Below are 21,960 nucleotides of genomic sequence, written 5' to 3' on the forward strand. Positions count from 1 at the left end.
GGAGAAGTGGCATTGCAGGTGATGAAATTTTAGTTGCAGAAAGCTCAACACCGCATGAAGAAACAAGCTGACACCCACCGCTCAGAGAGAGAATTTGCCATTGGGGATTGGGTCTTTGTGAAGTTACAGCCTTATAGACAGCAGTCAGTGGTTCAACGCCAAAACCAAAAACTATCACCTTTGTACTACGGTCCTTATCAGGTTGAAGATAGAATTGGCCGGGTCGCTTATAAGCTTCAATTACCAGCTGGTACTACTGTGCACCCCGTTTTTCATGTCTCACAACTGAAGAAGAAGAAGATATCTGAAGCAGTGGTGGTCTCAACTGAACTTTTTGGCAACTACATTCAACCTCCAGCTCCTGTAGTGATTCTGGATCGGAAGATGGTGAAGAGAGGCAATAGAGCTGCCACCAAGGTTCTGGTTTAGTGGACGGACAAGGGACCAGATGAGGCCACCTGGGAATTTGCTTATGATTTGGCTCAGAGGTTCCCTGACTTTGACCTTGAGGACAAGGTTCCTTAAAGGGGAGTGAGTTCATATATGGATTAATTAGAGCAGTGTCGTTTTACTTGTTAGCTTGGCGTTTTGGGTATTTGAATAAGTTAAGAGTCTGTTAAAGGAAGTTACAGGTGTCCTGTTTTCCTTATTCTGTTGTAGCAGTCTCCAGGTTAGAAGGGTCATATATTCTCTGAGCTCATACCTTTCTCATGAATGAAATCAGCTAAGTTTTTCTCTCTCTCAAATCTCCGTTTCTTCTTCTAGAAAATTGTCTGGTATCAAGTTTGGCTTCTCCTTCTCCGCCGCCGTGCATCGGTGAAATGTCATCGGCGTTCCCTTTGCTAAAACATACTGCAACTCGACCACGTTTTGATTCGTCTACAACCTTAAATCGTGATAGTCATGAACTCATACAAAATTAACCTCACACTGATCGATTTGCAGCCGCTGTATTTGCCGGTAATTTTCATTTCGTAATTAATTTTTCCGCTGTTGTTTGCTTCACTTGTGACTTTATTTTACTTCTTCGCTTTCCCACAGTGATAGACCCCGGGGATGAAGTTTTGCTGTTTGACCCTTCTTTTCCTTCTTAACGAGGAGGCGTGTATCAGAAAGGTTTTGAAGCAATCCTTTTCCTTCTTAACGAGGAGGCGTGTATTAGAAAGGTTGAAGGAATCCCTGTAAGTTTTTCTTTGGCACTTTGTGTTTTGATTCTGAATTGAGCTGAAGATTTCTAGTAATTATTGTCATAAGAATTTTGAAGTTCTTTAAATAATGGTATTTACTTCAGGTATTCGTGGGGTTTTCTCGAGCCTTGGCGCTATAAACGTTGTTGTTGTTGTGTCACGGGTTCGAGTCTGAGTCTTAGGAGGGAAGGTTTGTCTCCGATACACCCACCACAAACCCCTCCCTGGACCCTTCCGGTGCACCGCCCTTTTATTCGTGGGGTCTTTTACTGGCTGAACAAAGCTCTGATATTAAAGAGGTAAGGGGACTAAGGATTCTATTTACGATGAATTAGCATTTTTTTTCATGGTATTTTGAATAGTCAGTAGAGTAGAAATTCAATTTGTTGTACGAAATAGAGGAAGCAGGAGTAGTTCTTATTATTGTTCTTTGAATGACATCCCCAATTTTGGTAGTTGAAGTTGGCTACCACAAGGAACAATTAAGAACCAAAAAGATAACTATTATACTTATTTTCTTACCTGTTTTCCTTCCATTGTGAATGACAAATTTCAAGTTTGGCCTGCCATTTATTTATAGGACATGTTAGCTTCTTGAGCACTAAACTGTAGGACTTCAACAGTTTGTATGATTTTGAACATCTTAACCACTGAGCTCCAATTTTAAAAAGCCAACTTTTGTATAATTTTTTAATTTCTATGCAGCCAATGGGATGGAAACTACCAAATGGAAGCAACCTTCCAGCCTTAACTGGTAATAGTTTGCCTGATCTCGATTTTCGACTTTGAGCTTATTATCTTCATGCCTCAAATAAGACAACTATATATTGCTTCCTTTTTTCTTTGGGATATGCTATCAAAATAGGCTTATGTTTTTCGAGGAACTATTAATTTAGGCTTAACGTTTAAAAAAGAGTACCAATTTAGGCCTCGATAACAAAACGTGACACATCATTCATATTATTCATATTATTCGGTTAAGTTTCTTCAATTGTACATGAAAAGAGAAATCTTATCTGAGTAATATGAATAATATGTTGTATTTTATTATCGAGTCCTAACTTGGTACTCTTTTTTAAAAATTAAGCCTACATTGATGTTATTTTGAACGTGGAGCCTATTTTGGTACCTTATCCCTTTTTCTTTTATGTTGAATAACTGTTGTTGATAATGGATGCATTTCTGGATCCGAAATGATTTGGTTTAAGCTTTATATTGTCAACTTGTTTCGTTATAGCATATGCTATGCATCATCATTTGACATGCATTAGATCTTACTGAATAAACTGGCAGCAGTTAGAAACGCAGAATATTGCACTTGTTTTTCTCGGTAGAAGCGTGAAGTATGATTGTTTCGTATATTTACAGATGCTCATTGTTAGCACTTTCAAATGCTTGTGCTCTTTCTTTGTCATTGCTCTTGGACTGATTGAAATTGAATAGATAACTAAATGATGTTTGAATTCTAAATATGTTTCGTTGTTCTCAAGTTGCTGATCTTTCAACTCCTTTGATGAGCTTCTGGTTAGAGTAAGAGCTTGATTCTCTCTGGGTTGGTGTTCTTAAATTCGATCAGGGAAATTGGGAAGAAAGTCTGAAAGACTCTGTCTTTGCATTTCTCAGAGCTTAAAGCTGCAAATCTTTTGCCACAAAAATGGAAGACAGAGAGACTCAAAATTGTCAACTCTGCAGCAACATCAGATAACTTTGTTTCTATTGAACTGAGGTTAAACTCTATGCCTTCTTCTCGGGATCAGCAGCTAGCAATCAGCAATCCAACACCTCAGTGGACGGATCGACATTCACAAGCTGAATAGGAAGTTCTGGAGCAATGGATGTGAGTCATGAAAATAGACTGTTGTTTTTTCAGTAATGTAGGTTCATCAGTTACTTTCAACCGTCCATGGTAATATAATACCATACCTGTCCAGTTTTCGTTTCAGTTTCGAATTTAGAATAATCAGAAATGATCTGTAAGCTTGCATTGCTGCTTGTTGTGTTAGTTGTGATATATAGATCTGTAAGCTTGCATTGATGCTATCTATTCTGGTGGTGTTAGTTGTGATATCCAAGTAGTTTCAGGTTTCTGCTGCTGCTTGTTGTCACAAGCCACTGCAGGGGTAATTTACACTTGTTGTCCCTAAATTATGCATTAAGTAACAATATTGTCCTGAAATCTTTCATATTAAACAATCAAGTCCTTCAAATTATCATACAAATCTAGAAGAATTGGACATTTATGCTTACATGAGATGTATGGATAGTTTGAATTTTTCTGGCAGTAAAAGAAATAATTCTCTCTGGAATCTCTTTGTTCCTCCTAAGGTTAAGAACTTATTATGGATAGCTCTCTCTTCTTGCCTTCCCAATTTAACAGCTTTGAGAAATTGACATGTCCGTGTTGAGGTTATTTTCCCTATCTGTAATCAAGAACAACACGTTTTGTTCCGGCTAGCCCCCCTTAGTTTGATTTGGCATCACAGTTTCTTTTGAAATTGTGATGTTTTAGTTACTAATTATGATCTATTTTTATTTTTTCCAAATTAGAGCATTTTCCAAATTAGAGCATATCTAGAAAGAACCAGAAAATTGAAATCTGATTTCATGGGATCTTGTTAGGTGATTATTTATTTATTTATTGCGTTTTTCTATGATGGGTTGGAGGGATCATCTTTAGCCCCTGAAAGGCCAAGGGGACCTGCCATGATATATTTCGGACATTAGCTGATACCATCGCAATGGCTCTCTCTCGAGATCAATTAGCATATCTCACTCGCTATCTTCCGAGATCAATTAGCATACCTCACGCACAATTGCAGAAAAGCATACCTCACGCATAATTACATTCATTTTTGCGGAATATTTTTACCTTCGGTTAGCATATCAATTCTCTTCATTGGAGTAGTAATAACTTCAGCTGCAATTCTGCATAGCGAAGTACCAAACAGAGGGTCCTAATTATAGTGATTAAAGTTAAAGGGTTTAGTGAAACCAAAATTTAAACATTATAATGGTCCAAAATTAGTTTTATAATATTTTAACATAGAAAATAAGTCGCTGTCTGTCTTTGAGATCAAATTGTTTAAGTTTTTTTTAAGCAACAACAAGAAAATAGAAGTGCATCTAAGAAAAAGTTTTTTCGAATTTAATAATTATGAAATAGTTCTATTAGATTTTATGTTCTTTATGATATACAAAACATGATAACTGAAAAATGAAAAATTAAATTTGAGTATAATTAAAGAAGAGAAATAAATTATGAATTTTGTTGGAATTATAGATGTGAGAGAAAAACTCTCAAATTAGAAATTGATATAAATTAGGAAATTGATGTCCAACGTTTTTATTAGGAAATTTGGAAAGAATCTAAAATAAATTATGGAATTTGGAATTACTAATTGATGCCCAGTTTTCATTAATATGGAAAGATAATAATCTGATTTTTTTTAAAAAAAAAAATACAAGTTTATAACTGCATTAATTTTTTTAGTTTTAAATATTTTAGTTTTAAATGAAAACTAATTTAAAATCCTAGATCAATTAATACTAATACTAATAAATTACTATATTTGCCTATGTCATTGCAGGTGTCCCTCCTATCCAGATTCAGAAACGGATCTATAATTTTTTTGTAATGATAAATGATACGATATAGCAAAGGGATCATTTTAGCAAATTATTTTAGTAGCATCAAATAATATTGTACTCTTACTTCCATGATGTATGTGCGTTTGATATCCTGAGAGATACTGACATACGAAATACACAAGAGACATGCCAAATAAGTGTCCATTCTACTTTTCTTTTTTATAATAATAAATTATTTACTCATAAAAATAATAAATGGTATTATATAGCCCGTTTAATACGTGGATTTTCTACTAATTTATGAAACTTTTAACATTCCAATTAATAAATTTTTTAGATAATATAAAGTACTCAAATTATTAAAAAAAAATCTTAAACTATTGTCTTAACAAAAAAGCATGAGTCATTTTCTTCGGGTATTACTATTTACCGCTTCCAAATTACTCATCACCGTCCATATTTGGACAAATTTGCCATTTTCATAAATTTTTTCAAAATTGATTTTTTTGATAGAATCGGCCAAAATTTGGCCTTAACGGATGCTGCATCCGCCCGGCCCATGGCGAGAACGGATGCGACATCCGTTTAGGCTAAATTTTACCGCTGCAAAATCGTAAAATTTTTAGTGACAAAAATACTAAATTGTTCAATTTTTATGACAAAAAATGCAAAATCATCATAAAAAAATATATTGTTTTCATGAGTTTTTTGATAAAAAAACCCGTAAATTGTAATGTTTCTGACTCTCGTAATCATCCGTTTCCAAGGTTTGGGTTGTCACAAATCAATTATTTTCATAATTTCAATTCTTATTATTCGGATTTATGATTTTAGAGAGAGAATTTTCAGTTTTTGATCAAAAGTATGAGAATTGTAAAAAAGTTCAAATGGGGATGATGATAAGTAATTTTGATGTGGTATTTAACAATCCACTTTTCCTAAACACTTAGGTGAAATTGGTTCTAGTGTCTAGAGAAAGTGCCGTTAGTTTAATTCAAAAAAAACCCAAAAGTTTAAATATAAGATACCAAAATATGGTTTTTAGGGAATTATCAAATTAGGTTTCACGTTTAAAATAACATCAAACGTTCGAAAAATGGTATCAATTTAAACCTCGATAACATATTTGACACGTCATTTCTATTACTTCATTAAGTTATGAGTTCTCCCTCCACGTATAATTAACAAAACTTAATGTAGTAATATCAATAACATATTTTGTTCTAGTATAAATGTCTAAATTGATAATTTTTTTAAACCTTAAACCTATATTATTGCTGCTGTATGTGAAATCTAAATTGATATTTCTTCAAATCAGTATTGATCAGATTCACATTAATGAACATGTAGAATTTACCCATTCATTATTAGATTTAGACTTATTAAAAGTAGAGATTCAAAGCAACCTGAACTTATATTTAATAAACCTGGATTTAACAGATTAATTTATAAATTTGACGGATGAAGCTGACGTGTGATTGTTCTTATCTGATATACTCCTTACCAAATTACCAAAATAAGATCTGATACACCTACTACATAACCATAAGATGAATTTAGGGTTTTGAGGGGTGGCTCTTCTCCGCCGTTAGGTCGTAAAGGCATTGATATCTCAACATGGGATGCGATTGCGAGATCCATTGCGGTTGGGGTTACATAGTAAACCGTGCACCGGTGGAAATGTCATCGGTGCTGTTGATTGCGATTAGGGTTACATACTCGACCGGTGGTTTGTGGTGCTTTGAGGGTGTTGGTCGGAACAAAACTCGACCAGCATCGGATCTCGTCTATGAAGGACCATCTGATAGTCATGAACCTATACAAAATCATCTTTCTTCTTCAACAGTATGGGGAAGATTAAAACATGATATTCTGTTTCTAAACAAACAGATTTGTGTTTGAAAGAATCAAGAGAAAGCTCCAATTTATCATCCTAGTGAGATGAAGTTGAACTTTCATACCCAAGCTCGCCCACTCAGTATCTTCGACAGATCCGCTTAAGTTTTTCCTCTTTCGGTATGTCTCCACTCTCTAAATTCAGTGTTGCAGGTGAACAAGACGACAAGAGAAATGGATTGCTGAAGAAAGCTTATGAGCTTTCTGTGCTTTGTGACGCTGAAGTTGCTCTTATCATCTTCTCTAACCGTGGCAAGCTCTATGAGTTCAGCAGCATATCCAAATAGAGTGATCTAATCCTTCTGAGTTATATATATATATGTATAAAAGGGATTTGAGTTTGACACATGGAGGTGATGTGTCCGTGTCTTCTTATTTGATACCAAGATCTGACGCAATACATAGCAACGATTACAGCTACAAATTGACTCAATTTGGTTCTAATAGTTTGTATCGAAAGAAAGTTCAGTTGCCATTTTCTATTTGTTGATGTCCCTCCCCTCCTTCTCCTTCTCCGCCGTGCATCGGTGGTGTAAATGTCATCGATGTTCCCTTCCTAAAGACACCCTGCAACTCGACCGCGTTTTGATTCATCTATAAAGCTTAAATCTGTACAAGGATAGTCATGAACCCATACAAAATTATCCACACACTGATTCATTTGCAGCCCCTGTGTTTGCCGGTAATTTTCATTTTGTAATTAAGTTTGCTGCTGTTATATACTTCTTTTGTTTGCTTCACTTGTGACTTTAGTTTACTTCTTCGCTTTCCACAGTGATAGATCTGGGCGATCCAGTTTTTCTGTTTGACCCTTCTTTTCCTTCTTAACGAGGAGTTGAAGAATCCCTGTAAGTTTATGATGAATTAGCATTTTTTTTTTTTGTGTGTGAAAAATCATAGTATTTTGATTAGTCAGTAGCGCAGAAATTCAATTTGTTGTTCGAAATAGAGGAAGCAGGAGTAGTTCTTATTATTGTTCTTTGAATGAGATCCCCAATTTTGGTATTTTGGTAGTTGAAGTTGGTTACCACAAGAAACAATTAAGATTATACTTGCTTTTTTGCTCCTTATCCTACCTGTTTTCTTATTTGTGTAGTAATAATTTTATTAACATATAAAAATAAAACGTCATTTTTCAATTTCAAGGTCGAAATATAAATTCTTCTTTTCTTTTCAATTTCGATAACCGAAAACTGGGAAAAGAGAAATGGGAAATGTTTCCTAAACCTGAACAAGACCTTGGTTGTGCACCTTTTTTTGAAATGAAAAGGGGTACTATTGATTCTCGTATTTTGTAATGAAAATGAAGATTTAGTATTTTGATTGCATATAGTTCCAAATCAGAAAATTGATTCAAAATTTGCAACTTCAGAAACTTTCTGCAAAGTAAATCATGATATGAGGTTGTATGCTGATTTGATTGAGTGGATGCTTCAGGTGACTGTGCTGTTGCTCCATGTTCTAAAACAAGATTGGAACACAGTGGTAACAGCACAAGGAAAGCAAGAGGCGAATGAAGATTCAGGTTTTTCATTAGTACATTGCAGTATAAATGGAGATATTTCTGTATGGACCGACTTGGGCGAGCTTGGATGAAAAGGCTTCAAGTGGTGTTTGCCTATTGTACTATGAATGATACTATTTATTCTGTAGCCTGGGACACTTTTGGAAGAGCACGAGAGTAAGAGTTTTGATATTTTATTTTCTAATGTAATCTAAATTGTGATGCAATTAAATATGAATGCATTGCAGGAATTTCTTGTTTGGCGAATACAAAAACACAGGACCATGATCAGTTTATCAAGGGCGTGCTCCATTCGCTAAGCAATTGGATGATGCAGGAGTCAAGATATGTTAAAGGGCTTGTAGCAGAGTAAATACTTTCTGCAATGATCAGTGATGAAAAATCCCAGATTTTGTGATGTGCATTTGGGATGACAGATTTCCAACATTGAAAACAGCTTCGAGTTTGTTATGTTCTTCAGCTGTCAAGTTGGACAAAAACCAAGCAAGGCTAGATGATACTGGTGTACTGCCATTGCTTCAAAGTTCGGCAACTCCTTCAAGTTTGAAACCGAGGGGCAACACAGAAATCAGACATTGGCCTTTAAAAAGGTATAAACTGTTGTCTTTTCCTTGCATAAACACAGGGTAAAGAAAGTAAAGAAAGTAAATAGTCTGGGTAGAAGAAGGATGATGTTTATCAATTATGATTCGAGAGGAGTCCAGATATCGTAGGAGAGGTTTTTCACGTTGTAAAGTTAGAAATTGGTAAGTTTCATGTCATGAAACTAATGTTTGAAGGCTGAAGGTTGTGGTTTGAAGTTGTAGGACTAAAAGTGGTTTTTAAGTAGATCAGACTTATGTTGTTATTTGAGTTAATTTGGAAAGATGATGAAAGACATTTATTTGGTACTCTTGATTGATATATGACTGAAGAAAGAAATGATTTATTAGAAAATGGATATGTTTTAGTCATATGCACAAGTGATTTTCAATTTCAATTTGAAAATGATCATTGCTTATTTGTTGTATGCCTCTTCTCTTTTCTTCTCTCTGTATATGTGTGCTTTTGTGTTGTGAATGAAAATTATAGAAGTTGGACGCAAAAATAAGTCAGAACGAGGCTGAGAAAGCTGTTGGCATTGCTTAAGTAGTAGCACAGGAATGAAGTTGCAAAATATGACTGCTATAGTTGATGTTGATATAGAGAGCATGTTGATTTTTTATCCAGGTTGTGGACAACATGAATCTTGCATATGTATGTACAGCTGTATCTTCAAACAACTAAAACATTCCGGTACAGTAGTCACTCTCTCGTATCCCTGTTAGTTCTAGACTTATTAGAATTTTAGGGTGGAGATTCAGAGTATCCTAAGGATCCGAAGGCTCCGAATGATCAAATTTATTTAGCTTAAGGTTTAGATTTAATAAATCTAAATTTAACGGTAAATGATCAAATTCATTTGGTTAATAAGTCTAAATCTAACAGTGAATGATCAAATTCATTTGGTCGTTAAGGTCTATGTGAACACTTTTGTTCATCCCTAATAGGCAGATCCAGAAACAGTACGTCACTCGTCACTAGCTTTTGAGAACCAGAGGTGCAATTGATGCTGATAGGTTGCAGTACGTCACTCGTCACTAGCTTTTGAGAACCAGAGGTGCAATTGATGCTGATAGGTTGCAATCAGTGCATAAATTTAATGCCACTCGTGAATTAAACATATATCCGAATCCAATATGGGTATTGCTATTTATCACCCTTAAATTCCTTACTACCGCCATCTTTTGACAATTTTACCCTTTGCATAATTTTTGATTCAAAATTTGAGAGGAAAATTTAAAATTTGGCCTAAACGGATGCGGCATCCGTTCGGCCCATGGTGGGGGCGGACGCGGCACTCCGACCGACCCATGGCAAGAACGGATGGCGCATCCGCCCCCACCATGGGCCGGGCGGATGCGCCATCCGTTCTCACCATTGGTGGGGCGGAGTGTCACGTCCGCCCCCACCATGGGCCGAACGGATGCCGCATCCGTTTAGGCCAAATTTTGAATGTGCAAAATCGTAAAATTTTTAGTGACGAAAAATACTAAATCGTTCAATTTTTTATGACGAAAAATGCAAAATTCCCCAATTTTTTGTGACAAAAAATACAAAATCGTCATGAAAAATATGTATTATTTTCATGAGTTCTTTGATAAAAAAACATAAATTTTAATGTTTCCGACTCGTAATCGTCCATTTTCGTGGTTCAGGTTGTTACACATCAATTATTTTCATAATTTCAATTATTGTTTTTCGGGTTTATGATTTTGGAGAGAGAATTTTTAGTTTTTGATCAAAATTATGAGAAGGGCAAAAAAGTCCAAATGAAGGCGGTGATAGTAATTTGAGTGCGGTATTTAGCTGCTGACATCCAGTATTAGCACAATTAACCGAGTCAGAAGGTGTGAACTCATCCGTGCTATGTTGCAGGATACAGAATATAGCACGGATACAGAAACGGATGGGAAACGTATTAAAGATATCAGCAATGATGATAATAATAATTAAAGAACTTGTAATAGAAAATACTATTTCCCTGGATACATCGAACGAAATAAGCTAAGCAAATAAATTAAATTAAGCATAGCATAGATACATTGTACTATCTAATTATGTAGCTAATATCTAATTAAATGTGTAATTAATTTGTTGGGAATGCTTTTATTTGAATGATTACAGTCTGATCCATGAATACCATATGGAGTCTCTCGCTGAGCTGACTGCAGAAAATAGAAGAGCAACCGTTTTTTGTGTTTATATTAGGGTATTGCTATATACCGCATCTAAATTCCTTATCACCTCACCCATTGGACCATTTTGCCCTTGACATAATTTTTTTGTCAAAATTGGGAAACTTTTTTTTTGAGAGAAAATTCAAAATTTAGCCTAAACGGATGCGGCATCCGTTCCCGCCATGGTATTTGGTATTTTGGTATTATGATGCTTATTTTGGTATTTGACTATTTTTGTTATTTGAGGTAATTTGGAAAGATGACGAAAGGTATTTATTTGGTAGTGTTGATTCGTATATGAATGAAGCAAGAAATGGATTTTAGAAAATGAATCTTCTCTATCTGTGTGCTTTTGTGTTGGATGCAAAAAGATTGCAGAATGTTAGAAAGTTGCTGGCATTGAACAAGTAGTAGTACAGGAATGATTGAACTAAGTGGCGAATACAGGATTGTTCGGCTGGGGGCCGATTTTACACGTGATGTGTAAAATATATTTATTTTTTTTTGCTAAATTGAACTTGTTCAAAATTTTTTTCGTAATATATACCTAATAGGTAAAAGAAAATTAGAAATTTGGATTTAAAGATGGCCTAACAGGTAAAAAAAAAATTAGAAATTTGAATTTAGAGATGATCCAATAGGCCAAAAAAAATGGAATTTTAGATTTAGAGTGTCTAACAGGACTTGAGCCAATTTTAGAGTGTTAATTCAACACCCGACGATTATTTCTTGGAAACAGGGGGTCGGAACCACCACAACCTCAAATTTCTTGAAGACAGGGGCCGAAACTACTTGTGGTCATGGTGGTTCCAGCGGCCGGAGGGGCCCGGTCCCTGTCTCCGCCCCTGATTGAACTTTTATGTGGTCTGTCAGAAACAATATAATAATAATAATAATAATAATAATAATGTAGTGTTAGTTGATGTAGAAAAAGAATGAGTTACTTGTGAAAATGGTCCCATGACCAATTGTCAGGTAGTCACTTTGTGATGTCTATTTCAAGTCCACTAGTATTTATATGGATCTTGATGACCCTTAGAATGTTTTGAATCTGCATCCTAGGATTTTAATCAGCGTAAATCTAACAGTTAATGACCAAATTTATTTGTTCATTAGGGCTCTTTGGTTTTAGTTGAATATCTAATTTAGACTGTGATAACCAATTTGTGACTCAATGTTTGCAGCAGAAGATGGGATTGTCCCTACATAATCTTGTGATGTTATTAAAATTGAGACCATATATTTTTGCAATTTACTCTAATCGATACAGCTTGAAATCCATGTTAAATATACAAGACTCGTAATTCGATTGCCAAATCGTAATCTGTTATGAAATTGTGATGTTTTAGTTACTAACTATGACTTATTTTCATTCTTACCTTTCCAAATTAGAGCATATCTAGAAAGAAAATTGAAATCCGATTTCATCGAATATTGTTAGGTGATTATTTATTTATTTATTTATTGCGTTTTTGCAGGTTATTTACATGATTGGTTGGAGGGATCATCCTTGGCAGCAGAAGGCTAGAAGTAGGGGATCTGCCACGATATCTTTCAAGGATATCCAGCAGCAATTTGGCAGACATTAGCTGATACCATCGCAAATATCCAGCAGCAATTAGGCAGACATTAGCTGATACCATCGCAATCTCATCTCTCAAGATCAATTAGCATACCTCACGTAGTTGCATTCATTTGTGTTAAATATTTTTACGTTTTGGTTAGCATAGCAATTCTGTTTGTAGGAGTAATAATAAATTCAGCTGCAATTCTGTTGTAATGATGCACCGATGCTTCTAAGAGGTTGGTGTTTTTAAGAGGTTTATGTACGAGTGTCGGATATTCTGGGGATATGGACACACGGAATACATACGGGACACACTAAATACGTGTCTATTCCCGTTTCTTTATGATAATTAACTTTTATAAGTACAAATTTTAGCATGTTAAACCAAATTGAATCGAAGATGATGAAGACGAAGCTTATTTTAATAAGTGAATTCATATGCTCTCTTTTAGGTAAATATGTTGAAATAATCGGTTAAATAGGTTTTATAACCTTCTCAAATTTACTCTAATGAAAAATGAAGATTAACTACAATATTATAAAGAGATATAAGTGTTAAATTACATTATATCATATTGCTAATTGAATCAAATTGTAATGAAAAATGAAGATAACTACAATATTATAAGTGCTGAATTACATAATGATGCTAATTTGAATCAAGGCATAATATCTATTTGGCTCTCGAAACTAAGGCTTCAAAGTCATTTAAGATCTTAAACTATCAACATTATTAATCGAGTTCCTGAATTAAGAAAAAATCATCAATTGAGTCCCCATTCTAAACAAAAATCATCAATTGAGACCTAATCGAAATTCATTCGGTTGAGCAATTTCAGACCATCTATATAAAATAGTCACAACTTTTGATTTTAGGATATGATCAGAGATGGATCCAGGATTTATATATAGTGGGGGGCAAACTAACAATTGCTTCAAACTTGTATTAAATTACTAAAGGAATAAGGTGTAAAAATACCCATAACTTTTACAACAATGAGCAATTTTAGCCCTAACATCTAAAATGATGCAATTTTACTCCTAACGTTGACAGCGAAGAGCAATTTTACCCATAAAGTTGACAAATTGGGTTAATATCAGACATTATTGTAAAACACAAATTTTTTGTTCCTTATTATGCATATCAGTTCGGTTTTAAAAAAAATTCATATTTTCTGTGATTTAATAATACAATAGAATTGGAAGTTAATATTTATTAATTCGGCGAAATATTTTGATTTTTTTTTGTCCAACTCGTAAAATAGACAGTATATATTTTAATTTTTTTAAACTTTTTTTTTCACGTCTAATCATATGTTTTTGCCCTGTCACTAATGAGTAATAAAATGACTCATATGTGAAATTTAGATGACAAGATTCATGACCGAGAATACAGTTTGATGAATTATTTCTAAAATTGACCCAAACTTGACAGCGTTAGAGATTAAATTGCACCATTTTAGACGTTAGGGTAAATTGCTCTTGTCTTTTACGCCTTATCCCATTACTAAATGTTAAATTGCTCCAAACTACCAAACAATTACAAACATTATAGGTATTGTTGTTCATTATACCATTACTAAATGTCAAATTGTTTCAAACTACCAAACAATTGCTAAATTGCTTCCAACTAATAATTGCTAAATAACTAAATTGCTTCATTTAATACTAAAATTTCTAAATTGCTATATTAAAACTGCTAAATAACTAAATTATAATAACCAGCGTATAAGCAAACACCAAAATTACATAAGAAAAAATACAAATTCATAAGAATTACACCTTTTTGCAAACAATAATTCATAATCCAAACCATATTTCATAAACCACCAGCAAACCAAAGCATGAGAACATAATTCTATCAGCAAGCCATAATTTATAACCCAAGCTAAAATTCATCAGCAAACCATAATTCACCAGCAAATAATAAGAAGTGTTCGAAATTTGTAATTAATGAAGAAGTCGTTCAATTCAACCTTCGTTTTGTTCCTCCTGATTCGAGATTTGTAAAAAAGTCGTTCTTGAAGTTCAAATTGAAGGAAGGAGAGACAGACGGACGGACGATGACGATGACGATGACTACGACTACGACAGAGAGTGAGAGAGAAGAGCAAATTAGGAGTTTGGGTTGTGGAATTTGAGATTGAGAGAGAAGAGCAAATTAGGAGTTTGGGAATTCAAAATTGAGGGAGAGATTGAGAGGTTAGGGCTTGAGGTGAGATTCAGAGATTTAGAACAGATGAGTTCTAACATGCGTGTGCGTCATTGACAGACTGAGGAAATTTGATTGAGGGGTGTTTTTTGTAATTTTTCTTTCTGATTTTTTTTTTTTTTTTTTGCACAAAACGACGTCGTTTTGTGAAAAATAAATCAGAAAGAAAAATTACAAAAAAGCCTAACCTATTCATCTTCTTCCTTAGAATTCCTCCAATAGCAGCTTCGCGTGATATCAATGGGGGCAAAATCAAAACCGCAAAAAAATTACATGAAATATTTTTTGTTTACAGATTTTAGTGGGAGCAAATGCCCCCATTGTCTCCATTGTAGATCCGTTCCTGGATATGATAGGAATTTAATTAATGATTTTTGTTTAATTTAGAGACCTAATTGATGATTTTAATAGTCTATAGTTCTAATTTACTTTGAAGCTTCAGTTTGGGGATCTATTTGAATGTAATGCCTCGAATCAAATTGTAAGTTTTTTTTTCGGAAGGTTTGTTTACACTTACACTATAGAGTATGTAATTTTAACAAAATTAACCTACAAAATAGTAAAGAGAGTAGAAAAATAGGAACACCGTTTAACCTTCTTTTAGAACAACTTTAGTGATTAAATTTTTTTTTTTTTGTAAATTAAAAGACACGTTGCTTAATATAAAAACTTGTAAGTAAAAACTTGCTTAATATAAAAACTTGTAAGTAAGCAACTCCCGTTATCGTTGCTCTTATTTTGTCAATAGTCTTTTGGGTAAATTATACATATGGCCACTGAATTTTATCTATTTTAATATTATGATGACTGAACTTCAATTCTTAATATATGGTCATTGAACTTTATATTTTTTAATATTGGTGGTCACTCAACGCCTCAAAACGATCGTTGACGGTCTTAAAGTAAAAAATTAAAAAAATTGATGAGATGTTAATGTTGAAACACCTTTCCACAGGATTTTGATTTGACAAATTAATTAAGTGAAAATAAATATTCTATAACACACTAAGTTTAAATGCTTTGATTTAGTGTTACTAATGTGTTTGTTCAATGTTGAGTTTATAATTTATCATAAGACATAAAAATCATAAGGCTCAAGCCCTATATGGAAATCAAGGCCCAAGTCAAACAAGCCAAAGATCACTCAGCCCGCGTATCTCCAAAACGTCGCCGTTAAAGTGATGAAACGCATGCTGAGTAAAGAAGGATCGAGAAGATCCACGTAGACAACTTCAGTATGAAGCTGCTGAGCTGTCTCGACAAAACGTGCAGGACAGCTACTGACCATAAGACAGCTTCCAGACAAAGTATTTCCTCATTAGGTAAAGGTCAGAAGACACAACAAGCTGTCTGGTTGACATTACCCAAAATGGTGGAACATACTGACTCACTGACCGAAGAACAGAAGACGCTGGAATCTGATTGGCTAACGAGAACTGCTGGCAGACTCAGTGAAAGCGACCTGTAGCCGTTTGTCTCCAACGGTTATTTCGAACAGAAGCTCTCACAGCTCTCTATAAATAGTCCATTCAGAATCCACATTCTGCAGAGAACTTTGAGCAAGAGCCGCTACGCTGACCAAACGTATACAAAAGTTCTCCATCAAAAGCAAAGCAAAGTTCTTACACTATAAAGTCTATTCATTTGTGTAAAAGTCTAGAGTGATTGTTTTTCAATCATCTAAGGTGTTCTAGCAATTGTTGTTTAGGACAAAATCTTTATCATTTCTAGAAGTAGAAAGGAGAGGCTGGGTACTCGGTTTTAAGTACTCAGCGGATAGATTAGGATTGAATAGAAGTATAGAGGAAGGTACTCTTGTCATACTCAATTGCTGATATTGTAAAAGGTTTGAGGCTCTACCTTTAAAGAGCTCAGTAGAGGATTTGAAATCTCGGAGGTGTTCCGGGGACAGGACGTAGGCTTAGAAGAAGCCGAACCTGGATAAATCTGCTGAGTGAAGTATTTCTAAACCTTAACTCCTTATTCATATTGCTTGCTTAAAACAAACTAAAACTGACCAAGTAAAAGAGGTCAAGCTGAGTTGTGCGCTACCAACGAGAAGGTTTAGGAATAGACTCTAAGTGCTATTTCCTGATCTAAGCAATGAAGCTGTCCTAGTCACTAGTTGACTAAGCCAGTGTCTTGCTGAGTGGTAAGCGCCGCTGTTAGATAAACTTTTCTTGAAGAAAAGAAATCTGCCCAACTTATTTTAAAAAAGGTAAAATAGTTCCTAACCCCCCTGGAACTATATTTGCAACCTTACAAGGGACTAACAAGTGGTATCAGAGCCTAAAAGCTCACTACTAAAGGTCTAACAACCTTGAGTTGATCCATACCATGGGCGAAAACAGCACTCGGTTTCTCCCTGGAAACCAGACAACTCAGATATTACCTGAGGGACTGTCCATTACCAGGCCTCCCCTATTCTTCGGGTCAAACTATACCTTTTGGAAGAATAGGATGAAAAACTTCATTCAAGCTACAAACATGAGTGCCTGGCTGTCTATAGTCCAAGGCCCGTTTGTACCTGTGAAAGTTGTTGCTGGCCAGTCAGTTGTTAAAGCTGAGGTTGAATGGACAGAGGATGATCTTAAGAAGCTTCAAAACCATGCTTCGGCTATCAATATGCTTCACTGTGCGCTCGATGCTGCAGAATATAACAAAATCTCAGGTTGTGAGTCGGCACAAGAGATCTGGAAAAAGCTGGAAGTCACCTACGAGGGAACAAACAAAGTAAAAGAATCCAAGGTGAATCAGCAGATGAGACTGTACGAGCTGTTCGAGATGAACAATGATGAGGGCATTTCAGACATGAACGCAAGGTTCACCAACATCATTAATGAGCTCAAGAGACTTGGGAAAATCTTCACTGAGGAAGAACAAGTCAAAAAGATACTCAGGAGTCTTCCAAAAGACTGGCAAGCAAAGAAGACAGCAGTTGAGGAAGCTCAGGATTTAACCACCTACAAATATGATGAACTCATCGGTTCATTACTGACCCATGAGATATCAATGAAGAACTTTGAGGTGAAGGAAAAATCTGATGACAAGAAGCAGAAGTCACTTGTCATGAAGGCTGACTCCACTGACGGGAGTTCAACTGATGATGAGGAGATGGCTATGTTTACAAGAAAGATGAAGAGGTTGTTCAGGAAGAACGAAAAATATTCCAAAAAGCCTTACAAAAAGTTTGATAAGTATAAGGCTGACTCAAGCGACAGCAAATACAGAAAGGACAGCTCAAAGCCCATTACATGCTTTGAGTGCCACCAAGATGGCCATATTAAGTCAAACTGCCCCACGCTGAGGAAAGACAAGAAAAGTGGGAAGAAGGCAATGGTGGCTACTTGGAGTGACAGTGATGAATCTTCATCAACAGAAACTGAGGCCACCGAGTCAGCAAAGATATGCTTTATGGCTGACGAACTTGCTGAGCCATGCATTTCTGAGCATGCTGACCACTCTGATGAGTCAGACAATGAAGAGCAATCTAATGAGGTAATCTCACTCTCTCAACTCAGAAATGAAATGGGTAACGCCCTGAGTGATCTCTATACACTTGTTAAAAAGTGTAATAGGAAGATTAAAGCACTCAGCCGGCGCTGTGATGAAGTAGAAGAGGTCAAACTGAGTGACCTCAGATATCTTCTTCAAGACAACTCAGTTTTGCATGAAAATATGAAAATCATTCATGAGTCTATCTCTGAAGTCCAGTCAGTTTCAAAGAAACTGAGGAAGGATGTCACAACCATTCAGAACCAATTAAAGGTTCCAAACAAAAACAATTTTCCGCTGAGAACTCAGTATCAAGGTACACAGTACCAAGGTACTCAGCAGAGAAGAAATCCCCAGCGAAAAGTCCAATGTGATTTTTGTGGGAAGTTAGGACACACTACTAAAGTGTGCTGGCACGCTCAGCACTGGGGTGCTGACAAGTCAGTAAAAAATCCTAAACAGAAGGTCAGTTGTGACTTCTGTGGAAAGAATGGCCATACTGTCCATGTATGCCGCCATAAAATAAAATATGATGCTATACCTGTTGCACCTAACAAGTCAGGACCCAAAAAGAGTTGGGTACCTAAAAGTAACTAGTTACAATGCAGGTAAGCCTGAGATGTGCCGAGAAGTCAAAGATGTGGTATATTGACAGCGCATGCTCAAGGCATATGACGGGTGATGAAACTCAGTTCATCACATTTGAACGTAAACGAGGAGGGAGTGTAAGTTTTGGAGACAACAAGAAGGGTAAGATAGTAGGCTCAGGAACCGTCGGAGGTAACCCTACTATTGAATCTGTCTCCCTAGTCAGCGGACTCAAATATAACTTACTCAGCGTAGCTCAGCTATGTGACAATGGGAGAAAAGTTATATTTGATGCTACTGGATGTAAAATATACGAGGGTAAAACTAATGAGTTAATCTTAACTGCCCCTCGGATAGACAATGTCTTTATGCTAAACCTCGAAAAGAAGTTTTCAAAAACTGTATGCTTAGTCACAAAGGAAGAAAATTCCTGGCTATGGCACAGGAGACTTGGTCATGTAAGCATGGACCTCCTGGCCAAATTAGCAAGAAAGCAATTGGTTGAGGGACTGCCTGAACTTAAATTTCAAAAAGATCAATTATGCCATGCCTGCCAAGCTGGAAAACAAACCAAGCAATCTTTTCAAAGTAAAAACATTGTCTCAACCAAGCGTCCGTTAGAAATGCTACACTTGGATCTCTTTGGTCCAGTCCAGCCACTGAGTCTGGGTGGAAGAAGGTTTTCCTTGGTTATTGTAGATGATTTCTCTCGGTACACATGGGTTATCCTGCTGACCAGTAAGGATGAGACTTTTGAGACATTTTCAAACTTGGTTAGAAAAATTGAAAATGAGAAAGACCTAAAATTAGCTCATATCCGTAGTGATAATGGTGGAGAATTCAAGAACCAAAAGTTTGTTGAATTCTGTGAAGCCAGCGGCATTGACCATAATTTCTCTGCTCCTAGAATGCCTCAGCAAAATGGGGTTGTTGAAAGGAAGAACAGAACTCTGGTTGAGATTGCCAGGATAATGCTGGATGAGCATAGGCTTCCAAAGTATTTTTGGGGAGAAGCTGTCAACACAGCATGCTATATTCTGAATAGGGTTTTAGTTAGACCTATACTTAAGAAAACCCCATATGAACTTTGGAAAGGACGAAAGCCCAACATTGGATACTTTCGTGCCTTTGGCTGTAGGTGTTTTATTTTAAATACCAAAGATAGCTTAGCCAAATTTGATTCAAAAGCTGATGAGGCTATCTTTCTAGGCTACTCAACAAACAGTAAAGCATATAGAGTTTTTAATAAGAGAACTCAAGTATTAGAAGAATCTATACATGTGCAATTCGATGAAACTAACCCTGCAGGAAGATACCAGCCGCTGACAGAAGATGAACCAAACTCAGCACCTGCTGATCAAGAACCAGCTACTGAGTCCTTCATAAAACGGCTGACCAAGAGTAAAAGTGAACCTAAAATTACTTTCACTGGCCTATCTACTTCTGCAGAGAATGTTGAAACACAGATAGAACAAGACACAAGTCTACCAAAGGAGATAAGAGTCCCAAGAGGGCATTCAGAAAATGCAATTCTTGACTCAGCTGGAAATACGCTGATGACAAGAAATCAACTAAGGAAGTATCTCGGTAATGTAGCTTTTGTCTCAGTACTTGAGCCGAAGAACTTTGCCGAAGCTGAGGATGACGAATTCTGGATGAATGCCATGCAAGAGGAACTCAATCAGTTCAGGAGGAATAATGTATGGGAGCTAGTGCCACATCCTAGGAGCCAAAAGACCATTGGAACGAGATGGGTCTTCAGGAACAAGCTAGATGAGCAAGGAAACGTAGTCAGAAACAAGGCAAGACTTGTAGCTCAGGGCTACAGTCAGCAAGAAGGTATTGACTACGGTGAGACCTTTGCCCCAGTGGCAAGGCTAGAAGCTATTAGGATTTTATGTGCATATGCATCTTACATGAACTTTAAACTGTTCAAATGGATGTCAAAAGTGCCTTTCTTAATGGAATAATAGACGAGGAGGTCTATGTAAATCAGCCTCCAGGGTTTGAGGATTCTAAGTTCCCAAACCACGTTTACAAACTAAAAAAGGCTCTGTATGGACTCAAGCAAGCACCACGTGCTTGGTATGAGAGGCTGACCAACTTTTTACTGACTAGAGGTTACATCAGGGGTCAAGCTGATACAACCTTATTCATTAAGAGAAAGGGTAAAGATACCCTGCTGGCTCAAATATATGTAGATGATATTATATTTGGTGCTACTAATGAATCTATGTGCAAGGAATTTAGCAAACAAATGCAGACTGAATTCGAAATGTCAATGATGGGAGAACTCAACTTCTTCCTCGGACTTCAAATCAAACAAGGAAAGAATGGCATATTCATAAGTCAAGCTAAATATGCCAAGGAGATATTGAAGAAATATGAACTAGAACATTGTAAGCCAATATCCACTCATATGGGCACTGACACTGTCCTTTGTGCTGATGAGAATGGTAAGTCAGTAGACAGCAAGTTATACCGAGGTATGATTGGCTCTTTACTTTACTTAACAGCAAGTAGACCGGACATTCAGTTCTCAGTATGTTATTGTGCTAGATATCAAGCTAACCCTAAGGAATCCCATTACATAGCCGTAAAAAGGATCCTTAGATATTTGCAAAGCTCAGTAAATGCAGGTCTGTGGTATCCAAACACTCATGACTTTACACTCATCGGATACACGGACACTGACTATGGACGAGACAAGCTGGAAAGAAAAAGCACCTCTGGAGGATGCCAATTCCTAGGAAGCTGTCTTGTATCTTGGTTCAGCAAGAAGCAGGCGTCAGTAGCCCTGTCCACAACTGAAGCTGAGTACATTGCTGCTGGAGGTTGTGTTGCTCAGGTCCTTTGGATTAAGCAACAGCTTGAAGATTATGGTGTTCAAACAAAGACAATTGAAGTAAAATGCGACAACAAAAGTGCAATTGACCTCTCAAAGAACCCAATTCAACACAGCAGGATGAAACATGTCAGTATACGACATCACTTCATCAGATATCATGTACTCAAGAAAGAAATCAAGCTGACGTATGTACCAACAGACGAGCAGCTTGCTGATATCTTTACAAAGCCTCTAGCACGAGAGCAATTTAGCATACTGAGAGAAGCAATTGGTATGTTTAATCCTCTTCAGTAAA

The 21,960-nt window shown here is 36.1% G+C and overlaps 1 long non-coding RNA gene across 1 annotated transcript; it reads left to right on the forward strand.

Annotated features, from left to right (window-relative positions):
- The first annotated feature begins 6,288 nt into the window (after positions 1–6,288).
- LOC136200947 (uncharacterized) lies at positions 6,289–9,099 on the forward strand. The gene is made up of 4 exons (XR_010673616.1): positions 6,289–7,353; positions 7,447–7,519; positions 8,109–8,352; positions 8,424–9,099. It is a non-coding gene; the product is annotated as an uncharacterized lncRNA (long non-coding RNA).
- The last annotated feature ends 12,861 nt before the right edge of the window (positions 9,100–21,960 follow it).

The sequence above is a fragment of the Euphorbia lathyris genome, chromosome 7 (assembly GCF_963576675.1).
Source record: "Euphorbia lathyris chromosome 7, ddEupLath1.1, whole genome shotgun sequence".
Taxonomy (NCBI): domain Eukaryota; kingdom Viridiplantae; phylum Streptophyta; class Magnoliopsida; order Malpighiales; family Euphorbiaceae; genus Euphorbia; species Euphorbia lathyris.